The sequence below is a fragment of the Falco punctatus genome, assembly GCF_963210335.1.
Source record: "Falco punctatus genome assembly, chromosome: 1".
NCBI classification, from domain to species: Eukaryota; Metazoa; Chordata; class Aves; order Falconiformes; family Falconidae; genus Falco; species Falco punctatus.
The window spans coordinates 45,013,770-45,030,488 of record NC_137580.1 but is presented as its reverse complement, the minus strand read 5'-3'; the positions used below and the strand labels follow the sequence as shown (position 1 = coordinate 45,030,488).

Here is a 16,719-nt window from a genome sequence, read left to right as displayed (position 1 = left end):
TCTTGGAAGCTTGAAAAATAAAAAAAAAAATAATTCTTTCCATACCATTTTTCCCTTTACATTTAGTAAATGTTGATCTTTTTTCCTGTGTTTCTAATGGAGTTTGAAATTAAGATGGATTTTGATTTGTACACCGGCATCATCAGCTACAATATGGTAACAGCATTAATGCCACCACTGTGGGCAGAGCAGAGGAGGTACAACAGCAACACAACAATAATAATAATAATAATAAATGTCTTTTGCCGAAGTCCAACATGAGAAGTGTCCATTGTTTTATTTGCTTTTGTGATGATGGAAGCATGCAGCAGGACGTAATTGTATTTGCTATATTGAAGGAGTTTGTTTCTTTGAGCACAGGCAGAAGTGTTTTCAAGGCAGGTTAGATCCCAGCTGGAAGCTGTTGTGGCCTTTCCTGTGCTCCTGGGTAAGATGTCCTTCATCCCTGCACTGTGTGGAAAACAAACAATCAACAAGACAAAAGTTTAGCTGCTGCAAGAAGGAAATTAAGGATAGGCAAAAGTGAACCTGTGGATATAAACCTCCTTGGTGGTCTCTTGTCTGTTTGTTCACTATTGATCTGAACTAGTAACCGTGCACCTAAGGTTAGTGAGCTGTTTTTATGGGCTCTGTGAAAAGTTACTGTCCCCCATTCCTGCCAGCCTAGCGAACAGCCTCAGCTTCTGTTAGGAAAGTTTTATAGGAGGCTGCAAATCAAGAAAGACTGAAACTTGCGGGTCTGTACCCAAGGAGCACTATATAAAGTGAAATTTTGTCTCTGTGGAAGGGTGTAAGGTTTTTGCCGTGAACGTTTAGAGCCAAAATGCCATCCATCACAATTCATTTGGTAAAACCATTCCTGTTCCCTCTGTGAAACAAAACAGAATATAGCCCTAATGCTGCAAGTTCTGCCAGCGAAGGCACTTTAACAGCTTTGCGCCCGGACACTTGCAAGAAACCAAACGCGCTCTCCTGCGGTTGAAGTAGGATTTCATATTTCATCAGTAATTCGTTATTTAAGATGATGCTTTGTCAGGCTGAGGATGCTTCTTTAACATATGTAAAACAAACATTTAACATCTGGCTGTAAAGAATCACTGACAAGTCTCATTTGCAAACAAATTTCCTGAGGAAAACAGAGAGGTGTTTTTGTTTCTTTCCTTTTTCCTTCTCTTGCATCAGTTTTGACGTGGCTTATGTAAGTAAGCTCTGTTTCCAGTGAATCAATAAATTGATGAACTAGAAATGAAGGCACCAGTATTTATTGCATGCATTTCTCAGGCTCTGTTCTGGAAGCTTGCTGTCCTTCAGCTGCGTATTCTGTCATCCATGCTTGCTCGGGCACACATTTTTTCAGGATTTGAGCCTGAAATACCGCACTAATGGGTGCCAAAAGGCATTGCCACTGCAGTGATAGCATAGTCGATATTTTTCTGCTAGTGCTTGAAATATATCTGTTGGTCTGAGCGGTGGAGAGTAATGCAGTTTTGTGCTTCTATTGGAGCAGAAGGGAAAACTTGTCCGTGCAGTGACAAGACTGATAGGTACTGACGGTGGGTTATGGTCTGAAAAGCTGAACTCGGGGGGGGGGGGGGGGGGGGGGGGGGGGAGGGGGAGAAGCAGGCTTGGATTAAAAGAGTAATTGGAAAAGCGTACTGTAATAAACAAAAGCTGCTATGCCAGGCTAATCTTACATCTTTTATAACTGTTTTTGTTGGGTAGTGGAAGTATGATTAGATTTCTTCTGCTTGGTAAAGGGTGTGCTAAATAAAGTTTAGATGAAGGAAGGGTGCAGTTAGTGGGAAAGTACGGACTTGGGAAGGCAATGATAGCAGAGGGCCACAGGTGGCTTGAGACACTGTTGAAAGGTGAAGGAGGCAATAAAAGTGCCTGCCTCAAACAGGGTTTGGTTTTTGGTTTTGGGTGTTGGGTTTGTGTTTTGGTGTTTTGAATTGAATTGCGGGTCTTGGCCAAGAAGGAGGCCAGCCATCCTGAAACTGCTGCTGGCTCAAAGGCTGTAGGCATTACCAGTGCTGCGCAGGAGGCTCTGGAGCCTGCACAAGAATCTGATGGTATCAAAGAATGGGCTGTTAGAAGCAGAAAGATACCAGTTGTGCAAATGCAAAGTCAAGGAGTTGCAAGTCAAAACAAAAACTTGCCAGAGAAGGGAGCCATGTTTTCCCACGGTGAGACTGGTTGATTGCTACTGTGGGGCAGCAGTGGGAAGGAGCAGCGTGGTGGCAGATGCATCTGGCGCAGTATTTTTGGTAGGGATGTGAATGGATCAGAGATGCTACACGGGGACCCGAAGCATGCGATGCATAGTTTTGGTCATGCATTTTCAACAGGGTGAGCTGGAGCTGAAGTGATAGCAAAGACTGGCTCTCAAAATGCCTGAAGGCGTGGAGGGCTTACCGTGTGAGATGAATAGATTGACTTTACTTTTTCAGCTAAAAGCATAGGCTGAGTTTGGGAAATTACTATAAATAGCAAATGCTGAGGAGGGAGGAGAAATGTTAAAGAAATGCTAGTGGATCAACAAGCAAGCATAAATGGGGGTTAGGAAAAGATCTGTGTTAGCAGGGAGGTCCTGGGACCAGTTTCCAGTTGGAGTTACTGGGAGTCAGTCCTGACCTCCCTGTAGCTTGGGCTGGGGCTTTTTGTTTTGGTTTTGTGCTTGGGGTTTTGTTGGGGGTTTATTTTTTTCTTTGTTTTTGCAATCCAAAATGTGAGAACATTGTTTAAAGGTCGTACAAGGTTGCTACCAAAGCAACAACTAGAGGCCCTTTCCATTCAGGGTAAACCACTTCAGCTTCCTTCATAATGAGCCTCGAGGCTTTTTCCTTCAGTGTGTTTATTTGAGAAAATGCCTTACTATTTACTTGTCCAGCCTTCTACCTCAGATGATGAGGGCTTTTCCAAATGACCGTGACTCCTGCAGTGTAGCTGTTACCAGCTTACTCCTCGCCTCGGACCGATGGGGTTTCTTCTCCTCTTGTTTGGTCTCAGTGGGTGCTTCAATAGTGTTGGTGGTTCTGCTTGAAGGAGAAGGCAGCACTGCTAGTATTTCCTTTATTCAGCTCACTCCAGCCTTTCTAGTTTTTGTAAATCGGGGAAAAAAGGAAACGGGAAGAAAAAAAAAATAAAGCCCTTGGTTTTAAGGGCAGAGAGCTCTATTGGATCATTTTGTCTGACCGCTTAGTAAAGCCGTTAAATGTGATGTGCTTCTTCATTAAACCTGATACCATGTTTTGACTTAAGTAAATCTTTCAGAAAGATTTCTAGTCTATATTAAAATGTCAAGTGATGGTATTTTTGCTATTTCCTTTGATAGTTTGTTTAAATGGGGGAATAACTGTCACTATAATTTTTAAACTGCTTTATTTAATTTGGCTTTCTTTGTCTCTAAATTCCAGTTACTGTTTCATGTTGAACATGAGGTCATGTAGGCTGACTTGAATTTAGTGAGCATGTCACATTTTAGCCAATTTGCCTTTGCGCTGAGGTCAGTGACACATCTTCCAGGAAGATGAAACCATGTTATTCATCTGTTTTCTTTTCCAGTTTCTTTCATTATACCCTACACCCTTTCCTTTGTGGGTCTGTATGATTTTTTTGAATGACAGTCCAATACGGTTGTCTTCTACAGATGAAATTACAGGATTTCTGATCTTCTCTGAGACTTTCAGCTGTTGTCTTCTTGCCTCCGTTGACTTTTTAATTTCCTTGGTAAACTGTTTTCCTGCAAAGTCACAAGTGCTCGAAGAACTTGATTAATCCTCAGTCTTCTAAATCCCATTTGCCTAGGTAGCCCTCATTAGCAGCAAAAGCTTCACGTTGAGTAGATGCTCAAGGCTGTGGGCTCACTTTTATAGTGCAAGTGCTTGCTTTCATCCCACCACCTGCACCCATGGTGTGTCTGGACCTTATCTGGGTCTCGTACATCGTATCAGGCTGTTTGTCCCTCAGCATCCGCCTCCTGTTCTTCTTTGTTTCCTTCTAGAGTTCAGAAGGCTTGGAACATTACTTTTAGAATTCTTTCCTTTTTTAGAAGAAATGTCCTTTGGTCAGTTCTACTTGTAACCTGCAAGTTCCAGCTTGACACAGACCACTTCAGCTCTCTCTTTGGCTGCCCTCCATGCGCATTACCTTGCTAAACACATATCCAATATTCTGTGGTTTATGTCCACTTTTGGGCTTGGGATCACTTGGTCACACAGGTTTTCTTTATGCAGTCCCTCATCTGGAGTTTCCTTCCTACACTTTCTGTTCTAGAATACCAATTATGGCTCTTCAGAACTAGTCCCAGCACTTTTCTTTGCCTTTACATCTCTGCTCAGCCATAGCGGAGTGTTTTCTTGAAGGAACATCATTTGTTTTGGGGGGTGGTTGGGGGTGTTGTGACACTGTGTCAAGGCTGCCATAAACAGGCTAAAGTATGTCCTTGGGATGTTTAGAGGCATTTGAGACATTGCCAAGACGATGTGGATCATTCCCTGAGCATGCCAATCCGTTGAAGACATTTGCTACTTGCACAGTCTTTAATTACATATTTATCCCCCTTTCATGTGCTGCCTAAAAAGGATGAGCAGTTGCTGGTTGGAAGCGTTGATGATCTGCTCAAGAAATAAAGTAAGGAAGTATTTTAAAAAATGCATTTAAATAGCTGAGTATGTTTTGAGTTGCAAAAGATTTAAAGTAATATAACCGAACAAAATTATTAGCTTAAATTGCCACAAGAACCTTTTTTACATGGCAAGTTTGATGTATTAGAAGTAGACAATTATGCATCAATGTTTCTTCATCTGCGCTGTGAAAACAGTCCTTGTGTAGTTTGGGAAGAGCTTAAGGCACTGGTCCTCCCTGGATAAACCCTGAGAGTTAGGGCAGCAAATCGACAGCTAAAATTAGGTCTCCTGCAGAGCTGACTCTCAGACTTGTGTTTCCAAATGCCTCCAGCCATTTTCAAAATGTTCCATCCAAACGCAGTGGATTGAATTCTCAAGCCAGTTGCCTCCACCACAGCTGTCAGCTTCACAGCATCTTCCCCTTCCCGGGAAGGCAGCAAAGCAGTGGCACGTGCTCTCCAGCACACCTAAAAGCATCAGAGGAAATCCCATTTAAGTCTCCGTTGCTGTTTAGTAGGATTTCGGTTAAGCCCTTGTGTAAACTTAAGTCTGCGCTGTATTTTACTACTCTTAAACCACAACGGAAAGAGAATCTGCTTTTGATGTTTCCCAGTAACATATTTAATGTTATCAGCATCAGTAATTTTCACATTAAAATTGAGTATGGGCACTTCCAGCTTCTTTTTGCGATGGGTTTTCAGTCATGTTGCTGTTTGCTTGCCCGTTATTTTTTTTTAAAGGCCTGATGTATGTGAATTTTGTTTATCATATTATGAAGTTACGGTGGTAGATTTATTTTTATCTCTTAAGTTATAGCCATTTGTAATTGGCTCCAAGGCCATCGCTTTCCATTCCAAGCATGACGTGGAAAGCCTGTCTTTTGAAATGGACTGCTAAAACTGGAGGTTTTCAAGAATTCATTCTGAACAGCTGTCTTTTTTTTTTTCCTTTTTTTTTTTTTTGTTTTTTCTTTTCCTCCTGCAGACCAGCCATTTTAACCACAGGATACAGCTGTCGTGTTGCAAGAAGGTAAGAGATGGCGAATCTCCACCATGACACAAAGCTCATTTTTAGAGGTTTTCAGCCTCTGTAAATTCAAAGGATAAAGGCAGGGTTGTACATCATGCAACTAGTATCTGAGATCTGATCCCATTTTACAGAAGAATGGAAGTCTGAAGTCTGTTGAAAGAGCAATATTGAATTGTGGCCCCTTGGACTGTGGCACACATGCCACTTGAATTTTTGTATGTATCCCAGCGCAAAATGTGTCATTCCAGTGCCTGCGTTTCCCAACGACACAGGCTCTGGGACACAAACCTCACTATTTGGAGAACTCTCTTCATGTGTGATGTCCAGCATTGCTGGAAGCAGGATAAGGTTTCTGATGTTGCTGTGATCCTCAAGGCATTTTAGTTTTCGTCTGCAATTGTCAGTGGAGCTGCCAGTGAATCCCCGTAGCTGGTGATGTATTTGTGAAAGGCAGCTATGTGTTCAGATCTGAGCAGACACCACTGGTTTTCCTTTGGAAAGGTTGTTGGCTAGCTGTGAGATGGTGGCTGTTCTTAAATCTAGCTCCATGTGCCTGAGCTCTCTCTTCTGCTTGTCTTGGGTGACCTAAGTGAAAGCTTAAAAGGAATAGCTCCTCATGTATATAGTTTAATTAGGTGCCTGAGGTTACAGTGAAATAAACCAGGGACAGTCTCTGCAGGTACAAGTGTGTCTGGTGTAACCATCTCATGGCAATAAATCTAATTTTCTAGTTTCAAAGTGGCTTCTTTACTTAGGAAATGCACCCTATAGAAATGAAATGCCACCCGGCAGAGGTACCCCTCTGTACTGCCTCTTATCCCCTCTCTCCCCAGGTACGCACAGCCCACTGGAAATCCATCCCCAGAAGACAGAGAAGGGTGAAACTTCTCCAGCCTGTGGTGCCATTTTTGAAAAACTACTTTGATAATCCACATCTGATAATTCCCTCCCAATATCTATTATTGTGAGGTTTAAAACTCCAAATGTTGGAAGCACTCTTAAACAGAGCATCTGTTTATAGGCTCAGCTCCATCAGCCCCTGTAATCCCTTCGGAGAGGTAGATTCCTGGGGAGTGAGTGCAATGTTTTGTTGTTTGTGGTATGTTATTTTTTTTTTTTTTTTTTTTTTTTGGTATGCTCATTCCAGGGGTCTGAACTTTCAGAAATGCAGTGTCTGCTCACTCCGGGGGGCGGCGGGGGGGTGGGGGGGGGAAGTTGGCCTTTGCCTGGTTGAACATGTCAGGGGATGGAAATCACAGTCTGACCCTCGTGGTAAGTTAAATGTGTGAAGATGTGATGGAAGAATGTAATGTCATAGTGTGCTTTCCCATCTGACAAGCCTGAGTCTGTGGAGGTGCTGAGTGGCAGCTGCTGTGCTACCAAGCCAAACCTTTGGCTGCAGGATGATCGAAGCGCACTTCTGCATTTTACAATGGGAACAGAGTCAGATGCTGAGCTGTTGTTTTCTCCAGTTCCCTTCTTAGAAACCCCTTGCTGCTCGCTGCTTTAAGCCAGGGCCGTATCCTGGCTCTGGAGCACCCAGGCTGGGATACATGAGCTTTTCTACTGATTTCTCTGCGAAATTTAAGAACTGGAGGTGATCTGGTTTGTGATTGTTATATATCCTATATGTATGTGTATATATATTTTTTATGGGGTTTTGTGGTTTTGTTGTTTAGGGTTGTGTGTGTGTGTGTGTGTGGGGGTGGTGGTGGTTGTTTTTATTTTGGGGGGGGGGGGGGGTGGGGGTGGTTGTTTGGGTTTTTTAATTATTATTATTATTGCTACTATGTCCTGCTATTTTTCCTCCAAGACCTGGAGAGCCGACCGGCACTGTGGATGCCCCGGGCACACGGCTACCGAGGATCCCCCCGCAGTAGCCACTAGGTGGCAAAACACCCTCTGCGCATCCCGGCCGGGCGGGGAGCCCCGCGACGGCGGCGGCCGCTGCTTTCCCCGCGCCTGAATTAAACCGTATGAGAGATATATATACATATATATATCATATATATATATATAAGTTATTATGGCATATTTAGATACTGCACATGGAGAACCTTCACTTTAACAGTCCATAAGTGGTCCCATTCTTAAGTACGTATAGGTTGTTCCAAGTTTGAGCCTGCCCAGAGCATTCCAGCAGCAGGGTTTGCGATCTTATCCCGGAGTTTGAAGAGGATTAACGTATACAACAGCCTGGGGAGACTTAATGAAGCTGCATCAGTCCTGGCTCACCTGTTAATCACAGTTCAAGTGTCGCTTCCTTTCTTCAGTTACAGGCAGCTCAAAGACCTGGGAGCTGTTCAGGGCAGAGGCTCTGCAAATTCTTTCTTGTATTTATAAACATGTAAATGAATATTTGAAGATAGTTCCTGCTCAATGTGTTTTACAGGCACAAATATGAAGGCTCGTTAAAAAGCGGAGGGGACCCTAGGCATTTTCTAAAGGCTGGGCATAGGTTACGCTGCTGGTTATTCTGACCCCCTGAGATTTTGTCCCCTGCGGAATCTGTCCTTGTTCTTTTGCCTACTGGAGATGTCTCAAGTTACAGATTTCCATCACGGTCTGTTTTTTTGTTGTTTTCTCAATAGTGTTCAGGGGCCCTCACAGGGAAATTTCCAGTTCCTTCTGTATGGTGACGGCAGCGCTGTTGGCTGGCTCCTTTCAGACAGCTTTCACACATCCGAGCCTCTCCTGCCTTGGTCCCGTTCCCCTACAGCACCGCTTGCAGCCACACACCGCACTGCCCTGCCGAGCCTGCCTTTTTTGGGTAGTGGTACCTCTTTTTCATAGATGCTGGGACACGAAAGTCCTCCACCGCTCACCTAGGTCCTCCCACAACCTTCGGCGGCATGTTCACTCCCTCTCCCTCGGCAGAGGTTTCACTCAGAAGAGCAGAGAATTACTTTTGCCCCAGAACGATGATCCGAAATATCATGTTTTGGAATGTGGTGGGAATCTCCTGCTCTGGAATGGTGAGAAACATGAGATTTCCTCTGCTTCTCTGTGTCTCTGGCAGACGGGATGTTAAAGTGTTACAATTAGGCACAATAATAATGGCAATAGATCAGATCTGAGCAGAAACAGTGGACGCGAAGCAGGTTTTTGACCCAGTCGTTTAGTAATGGAGCATTGGTCTTCTGAATGGAAGGCTGTATATAATGTTATGGAAAATACAGCATGATACTGGTCACTTAAGCATTATAATGTTCACGTGGCCACAATGAGGTTTCACAAAATACCAAAAGTCTGGATTTTGCATTTTCAAGTACTTGCCTTGAGAATCTTAGTGCTGATAGTCTAGCTCAGGGGTCCTCAAACTTTGTAACCAGGGGGCCGGCCCGCGGATGCAGTGGCAGGCAGTCATCTGCGGCTGCTTGGTTTCCCCCCCAACCCCCAGCAGGGGGGGGCGGGGGGTTCTGTAAATACCGGGGGCCGGATTGAGGACCCTGGGGGGCCATGTCCGGCCCACAGGCCGTAGTTTGAGGACCCCTGGTCTAATATTTGTATTCATAATTTCATTTAGTTTTTGTGGCTTCGAGGAGTTCTGGCTTTTTTTACTGTGCGATGAATCTGGTGAAGGTGAGTCTCCTGTTGCCGCTCTCTGGAGGCAGGCAACTTCATCGTTGCGGGTGGAAGGGTAGCCGTGGGTCTGAAAAGTGCTGCTGGGCACTATGAATTCTGAACGAAAAGCACAGGGTGCTTAGAGCTTGGTTTAGGCTGCCCGCCATGGTCCCTTGGGTGCCTGCTGAGGTCAGGCCCAGGGCTACTGGGTCCTGCTTCCACGTGCCATAGCAGGGAGCTGCAGCTGCAATGCCTGGGTCAGGCAGTTTCCATAGATAGTCTGAGTATGACTCACTGCATGGTAAGAAAAACCAAATATCCCCAGGTCTTTCTTGTGACAGGACAGTTCTCAGCTGCAAAAGCTGACTTCCTGTTTGCAGTAATTTGCTACGAGGCAAAAGCAAAAAACCCCACCTGTTAATGAAGAGACAACATATTTTCCAAGCATGTTAAATATATAAAAATGGTGCTGGAATTACAACAGATAGACAACACTTATTTGTCTTTGACAGACATGAGAGACATGAATAGCTGTGGAATATAACCTGGTGGTCCCAGTTTACAGCAAAGGTAATGTCTTTGTTATTTGTAAAGGGTTAATCAATGATTAACAGACATTACAATTAATGGTTAATTGATTGTTGTAGACTTAGTTCACACATGGCTTGCAGCTATCTGTAACATTGCATTCATGCTGTAATGTATTTATAGCAGTTATTAATCACGCGCTAGTGTTTTTTAAATGTTCTCACTTTATTAGGTGTAACCAAATTTTCAATAGCATATCAGTGAACTTGAGTTCTCTCTCCATATTAGCAAAAGGGAAGATACAAGAAAGTGATTAACTTGGTCTTGCTTTCTTTAATTTGAGGAAACCATCAGCTGCATAAATAGAAGGCACTATCACATTATGAAAGCAATTTTAAGTAAAACATGCCATTTATGGAAGAAGAACGCTTAAAGATTTTTGTAATTACAAATATTTGTGCTGTTAAGTGAATTGCATTAAAGTATTTGTTGTTGCTTTATTTCCCTGGAGGACTCTTCTGTAGTGGGAGCTTTGTTATGTTGATAAATGTGCCTGAAAGCTTTATAATGTACTGATGCATTGTAATGATAAATAGATCTGGTTAAGTAGTAAAGATCAAACACACAATTAAACAGACTGTAATATACATCTTGCTGAGCAAGGGAAAACAATAGTGGAATCAGTAAAGATGAATACAAATGGTTTTATTGAACTGAGCAAAAAATATTTTATTATGCCTACAGAATGAGGAAATCCAGCCTGATACTTGCATGAACAGACTTACAGAGTGCTTAATCAGATATAAAATACCTTTAAGATGTTCAACATTTGTAATCAATGGGCAGGGCTTTCTCTGACTGCTCAGAGTAATGGAAGTATGCAACAAACCAGAGGTTGAGCAGATCAGCATGGCGTGGGACTGCTGCGAGAGGAGCCCAAGCACAGCAGGCAAGGCTCACAGGTCTGATGCAGCAGGAAAATTAACAAAAACATGTTGCACTTGACAAAAAGATTAGAGCTGAATATTGGCAGCGCCTGCTTCTATTGTCCAAAATGTGCTTTCCTAGAACCTTTCCCAGCAGGGAGACTGGTTCATGCTTGGCAAGGCCACAGAGGTTTCACACTTCTTATTGCCGTTTGCTCTTTCAAATACCGGAAAAAATGTGATTCAGAAGCAGCGTGCTGGAAGAGGTAAGTATGGGTATGCATTAGTTGAGAGTCACAAAAATAAACCTTTAACATAAAAGCACTGAGGGGGACTTTCATTCAAAACTCAGAGCAGTACCCATGCAACCTGCTTGCAGATTATCCGTGTCCATTCCAAGTCTGAATTACTCTGAAGGGTGTTTTAAGTGAATTTCCTTTGCAGGGATACCCATAGCCAAGTCAGCACAATAGGAATTTCATAGCTCGTTGTACACATGCTATGGTGAAATAACTCCTAGAGGAGTTAGAATTAGGCAGGATAAACAGAAGAAGTACTAATTCCCCTGGATTGACTTTATGTGAGCTCCTACCCTACACAGTGCTTTGCCCACCTGGAATAGCATAAGCTGGGTAGATTCCTTTGCAGTATCTGGGTATTAGCCAGGCTCAGGGGAGAGACCAAATCCTGCCTCGCTGATGCCAGCAGCCGAACTCCTAAGCCTTGTGCACACTGGCCAATTATCATGTAAAATCCCCCCGGTGCTCACCACGTTCTGCTATACCACCAGGAACCACCAACTAGAGAAAAAGCATCCGCTCATGACATGGACTGCTGCAAAGACATTTCCCTAGGGTGTACAGCACGATCCATTCCAGCCAGCAAACCCGTTACTTCTAATTTACCGTGTGCTGCTAACTACTACAAGCTTTGCACAGCCTCCAGGAAGTTGGGCTTATTTAATGACAAGCAGGGGAGCAGTAAATGCTTCCAACTTTTGGAGTTTAAGAGCAAAAGGAGTGGCCAGGGAAGGTGGTGTGCCCCCATGCATCTGGCTTCCCACAACTTGAGCTACAGGTGCTGCTCGGCACAAAGAGCGGTGTAGGACTTCTCAGGAGCAGATGTGGTAACAGAGCCGGTTTCTTCTCTGCAAGAAAACTCATTCCTGCCCCAAGAACTCCTTGTCACTCTGCAAAGGTATTTAGATGTCTGACTGCCACTTAAGCATCTAAATACCTTTATGGATTTGGGCCTAGGTCCTAACTGTGTAGCTGCAGTCCATAACATCACCAGTTTTGCATGGCAGGCACCAGATCGGATTTGGCCGTGGAGAGAAGCACGGCCCGGCAGCCACTGACTCTGATTTAATTGGGTTGAGCTGGTTTATGGTTCCTCACTATACACATTTTTTTCCTTGTTGAAAAACAATGTGTCTGCCAAGGCCAGAAGGAAAGCGGGAGCTGTCGGGAGGGGAAATTGCAGCCTGACGGGGACAACTCTGCTCAATGGGAAGTAGGCTCGAAAGGGTTTTGCGATGTCTGTTGGTTTATGCCATCCCTTCATCACCGAGTTTGCAGTCCAAAGATTATTTTGGATGCTTGCCTATTCCCAGAAGCTCCGTGTGCTCGGAACTATTTCAGCTCTGAGTTAAGACAATAATTATAATCAAATCTCATGCTCCGCTGCCTCGGCCAGTCACCTCCACGGAGCAGATGGGAAGGGGGCTCGAATCAGCAAGGGTTTTCCCTCCCAGTGTACAACTGGCCTGATGTCTTCAGAAAGGGCTTTTTTATTTTTTCTTTTGGATCCCCTCTACTTTTCTCATGGCATCGGGGACAGGCTGCAGCTGGAAAATCATGGACAGGGTTTGAAGTGTTTGAAGGGGAAGGAGAACGTTATTTTGTTTGCTGCCTGTCTGCTGCTCCTTGTTCCCACACCCCGGCTGCACAGCCAGCCAGGCTGGGAGCGGGCAGGCGCAGGGAACTGTTTTTTTTGGTAGCGCCTCCTGCATCTGCTGAGCTTCAGCATCAGGTCTGAGACCTGCCCCTGAGCTCAGCCTGGCTGGTTAGTCCAAGTCCCACATTCTCAGGTCACAGTTGTTAGAAGAACTGCAAATGGACTTGCAAATAGGTATTGGGCTGTCCCGCCATGGCAGGCACGGCTGCGAGCGCACATGGAGCTGCTGCTGGTGTTGACAGCGCTGTGCTGAACTGATTAATTCACACGGCATAAACACAAGGGCAGGCACTGGTCATGAGCACACCGCTTTGGAAGGCTGTCCCTCAGTGCATCTGTCCTTCCAGCCTCCTCTGCACGGTGGGATTAAGGTGAGATGTGATGGAGTCCCTTCTGTTGGATGGTCCCTCTGTGCTTTGTCACCTCCATCAAAAAAGCAGGAGGGTGACTGCTCAGCTCTGGTGCAGTTTTGACCCCCAAATGATGTGTTAGGTCTCCAGAAAATCACAAAGAGGTGCCTTTGGGAAAGTTCTACTGGAATGGGGACAAAGCTGCTGAATTGACTGGGTGCCTCTTTGAAAACATATACCTCTACTGCATGTTGGGTGGCTTTCATCAACAGTCTAGCCTGTGTTGTGTCACTGGTGCGTACTGGTCACTGAAATGCTTGAGATGGAAGAGTACTTTGCAATTCCTCTGTGTGTTTGGCTTCCATGCAGCATTCCTAAAACAGGCCAGGAGTGAGGATCCACTAGCTACTGGTGCTGGTCAGACCCAGATAAGATAATTCGGCTCATTCACCTGGAGCTGGTGGTGTGAGATTGCCAGGTGCTAGCAGGGAAATAAGTCAAGACACAGTCTAAGGACCCCCATGTTCCCTTCACTTACCCCACTGATGAAAGGTCCCAGTGATCTGATGATTTATTTTATTTTTGGCATCGGCTGATGAAATCTCCTTGGTGCCATAGCTCTTTTGTTTTCTTTTTCCCCATTTTGGCTTATTAGAAGAGAAAATTACATGTAAATGTTATGTGGAATAGCTGCTGAATGCTTGAATTTTTACTGCTCTCTCATGCTGCATCTTTAGTTGTCACTGTTTTTTCTCCCCCCCCTCCCCCTTCTTCATCTTAAAGGCCGATGAGGCTGATTGTGGCTTTCTGCATTACAGTAGCTGCAGCGGTTGTTACAGCATCCCGTTGTACCCCGTGACTGCTATTAATGAGATGTTTGTTCTCTTGAAGGTGATTGCAAGGGTTGTTGTTAAAGTGAAAAAAACACAAGCTCTGTGCACACTCTTTTCCCAGATTTGGGATCTTCACCAAATTTATGGTGGTGTTTTAGATCTGGATCCTTGCCTTATTCACATGGCTGTCTGATTCACAAAAGTACCTCCGGGGAGTATTTAAGAAACGCTCTGTGTTTACAGGAAAGGGGCAGGCAGCACCCGCACGGCTGCACAAGACCATATTTATCCAATGACTCAAAAGCCCTGACTTGGCAAAGTCTTTGCAGAGTTTGCAAGACCTTCAGTGGTGAGTTTCCCGGTTACAAACCCAGGGAATCTCCTGCCCACCCCAATGCCCGGCCACCAAGGCCATCTCCTCACTCCGGACTGCTGTCCCGTCACCCAGCCTGGACCCTGCAGCCCCAAAGAGGTGACCAAGTGACTGATCCTCAGGGATAGACCTGGTGCAGACACGTCCAGGAGCTGTTTACATAGAGGTCTATAAACTTAGAGCGTTGTTAGCTCTCTTGGCTTCATCAGCCAGGAAAAGCTTGTGGGATCTCGTGGTTATTCCAGCGAGGAGGAGAAAATGATGACACCGAGGAGGAATGCGGCTCTCAGCCAAGGTGGCGGGCACGGTCCCTCGCTGTTCCTCTCCGGCACGTGATCCCCACATGTGCTCACGCCGTGTGAACCTCCTTCTCCTCACCCCAAATTCCCCCATCACCTCTGCCTCCCTCCTCCTTTTTCACAGCCTCGCAGGCTCCCCCACCCGTGGGCTCCCCACATGTTTGGGGGGCTGAGGGGAGAGGGGCTGGTTTAGCTCTTGCCTTCATGGAGGAGATGGACTATTTCTTGCTCTTTTCTTCGATGGTGTGCAGCAGGCGCCTAACCGCGCTCCCAGCAGCAGCTGTCTTGATGAATATTTGCCCAAATCATTACACTATCTAGCAGTTAGCCTGCAAAAAGGCCCAGCACCATTTGTATGGTAATGGAAGGCTTTCTCAGAAATGTTTTGGAAGCAATCAGCTAAACTAATAGGATTTTATGTAAACCAATCTCTTTCTTTAGATCAGGGTGGTTGTTTTTTTTTTCTGGAGAGGAGGGTAAGGGCTTTTTAATAAATGCAAATTGATATTTCAATGAAAATGGAAATGAGAGAAAAAGTTCATCACCAGGGTAGAATGCTGTGACTTTGCTCCAGTAGCAGCTTCGCCTGTGAGCCTCCGCACAGCCCCCCGCAGCCACACCGAATTTCTGAGGTGCTGAGGCATGGCACAAGGAGGAGAAAAGCTTTCTTCCACCTTCACGCTACAGCGAGACATCAGCTGGGTTGGACTTTCCACCCCCCCACCAAATCTGTGGTTTCCCCAGTCCTGGCCCTCTGCAGAGGGTCACAGCAAGTGGTCACGGGGAGGGGGGGGGGGGGGGGGGGCGGCTGTGGGTGAGTGGGCTCGGGCTCTTGTCGTTGCTCATTTCTGCTGTGGATCAGCAGCTCTAGTCCTCTGTAACTTGAGCTTTCCGTACCACTCCGGCAGGATTTCAGAAAAGTAAAGGATGAGAAGCACTCAGAAATCTGATTTATGCTGTGTGTTCAACGCTCTGCTTGTAAGATTAGAGCCTTGCACTGGGGAATCGCTTCACTGCGTCCCCCTACTACTGGGGGCTCTTGCTGCAGACCCCAAATGCCTTCTCGCTTGGGACGCAGCCGAGGTAACTTGCTTGGCCCTGCTCCCGCTTGCCTCTCTGTGCAAGGGCCTGGTACGTGACAGCAGATTGTCTGTGTCAGCGTGAGCTGGCTGAGGTTGCTGCAGTCAGTCATTTCACTGCTTTTTTTTATATATATATATAAAAAAAGATAATTTAAATTCAACTCTGACCAGTCTGTAGATGTGGTGGTACTGCTGGAAGTGCTGTTCAAGGAGACTCAGGCCAGCAAGGGTCTGGCATCCAGGAGGATTTCAGGTGAGGAACTCTCACTCTGAGGCTGAACCTGGATTTGGAGCAGCAGGGGTTTGGGCTTGCCCGTCCTGTGCAGCAAAGCACAGCAAATGTACGCGGCAGAGAGGTGTGATGAGTCCCCAAGGCCTCCGAGAGAAACCTCCAGCAGCACATGGGCAGCATGGACACACTGAGCAGCAAGCCTGGTGGGATCATACACCCACAAGCCCTGCTGCAGGATGCTGTTCGAACTTGTTAGCGGTGTAAAAGTGTCAAACAAAAAAGCATGCAGGGAGTGGTGTAGTGAACAGCTGTTTTCCTCACTTACTGCGGGGTGATACCAGCAAGGTATGCAAACCGCAGTGGGGAAAGGTAAACACGCCGAGATGGCATGCAGTCCCTTGGAAAGTCCCAAACATCTTGACTGGGCAGTGGAGAAAACAAGTGATTTTCTACCATGCTGGACTCGATCTCGTGGTAATGCTGTGACTCTGGGTGCAGCAGCAGCCACAGGAACGTGAGGAAGCCTGGTGCCAGCAGGGACGTGTTTTGATGGGGCAGTGGTGGCTGGGGGGAGCAAGTGGCGGTCGGTCGGTGCCTTATCACGCTAACACTGATCTAAATCTACCTGGTGTGTCAGTGTCTTTAATCAAGCTCACATCCCGCCGTGCTGCCTGCCAGCTGCGCGGTGGGTCACTAATGAATTGCTCTCCGCAGGACTGTCTGGAAGCCGGTACCTGAGGTCAGCTCAAGGTGTGCTTGTAAACCACCTGGAGAGTAAAGACGGGGGTTGGTCCACAGCGTGCTGGCTTTGGTGGCAAAGTTGGTTTAAGAAATACCTTCCCCCCTCCAAATGCTTTTTCCTGACCTTTCATTCATGCCAAGACAGCTGGTGGTGTATCCTGTAACAGGATTGCTGAAA

General features: G+C 45.8%; 1 protein-coding gene across 2 annotated transcripts in view; it reads left to right on the top strand.

Moving 5' to 3' along the window:
* The first annotated feature begins 7 nt into the window (after positions 1-7).
* LOC308054344 (uncharacterized protein) overlaps positions 8-16,719 on the top strand; it is a 62,450-nt gene continuing 45,738 nt past the window's right edge. The window contains exons 1-2 of one of the 2 annotated variants that reach the window (XM_080366975.1): positions 8-7,262; positions 7,471-9,791. The gene's annotated coding sequence lies outside the window, so the exon portion shown is untranslated. Of the gene's footprint in view, positions 7,263-7,418; positions 9,792-16,719 lie in introns of those variants that run through there. The other variant, XR_013924074.1, reaches the window with a different exon arrangement.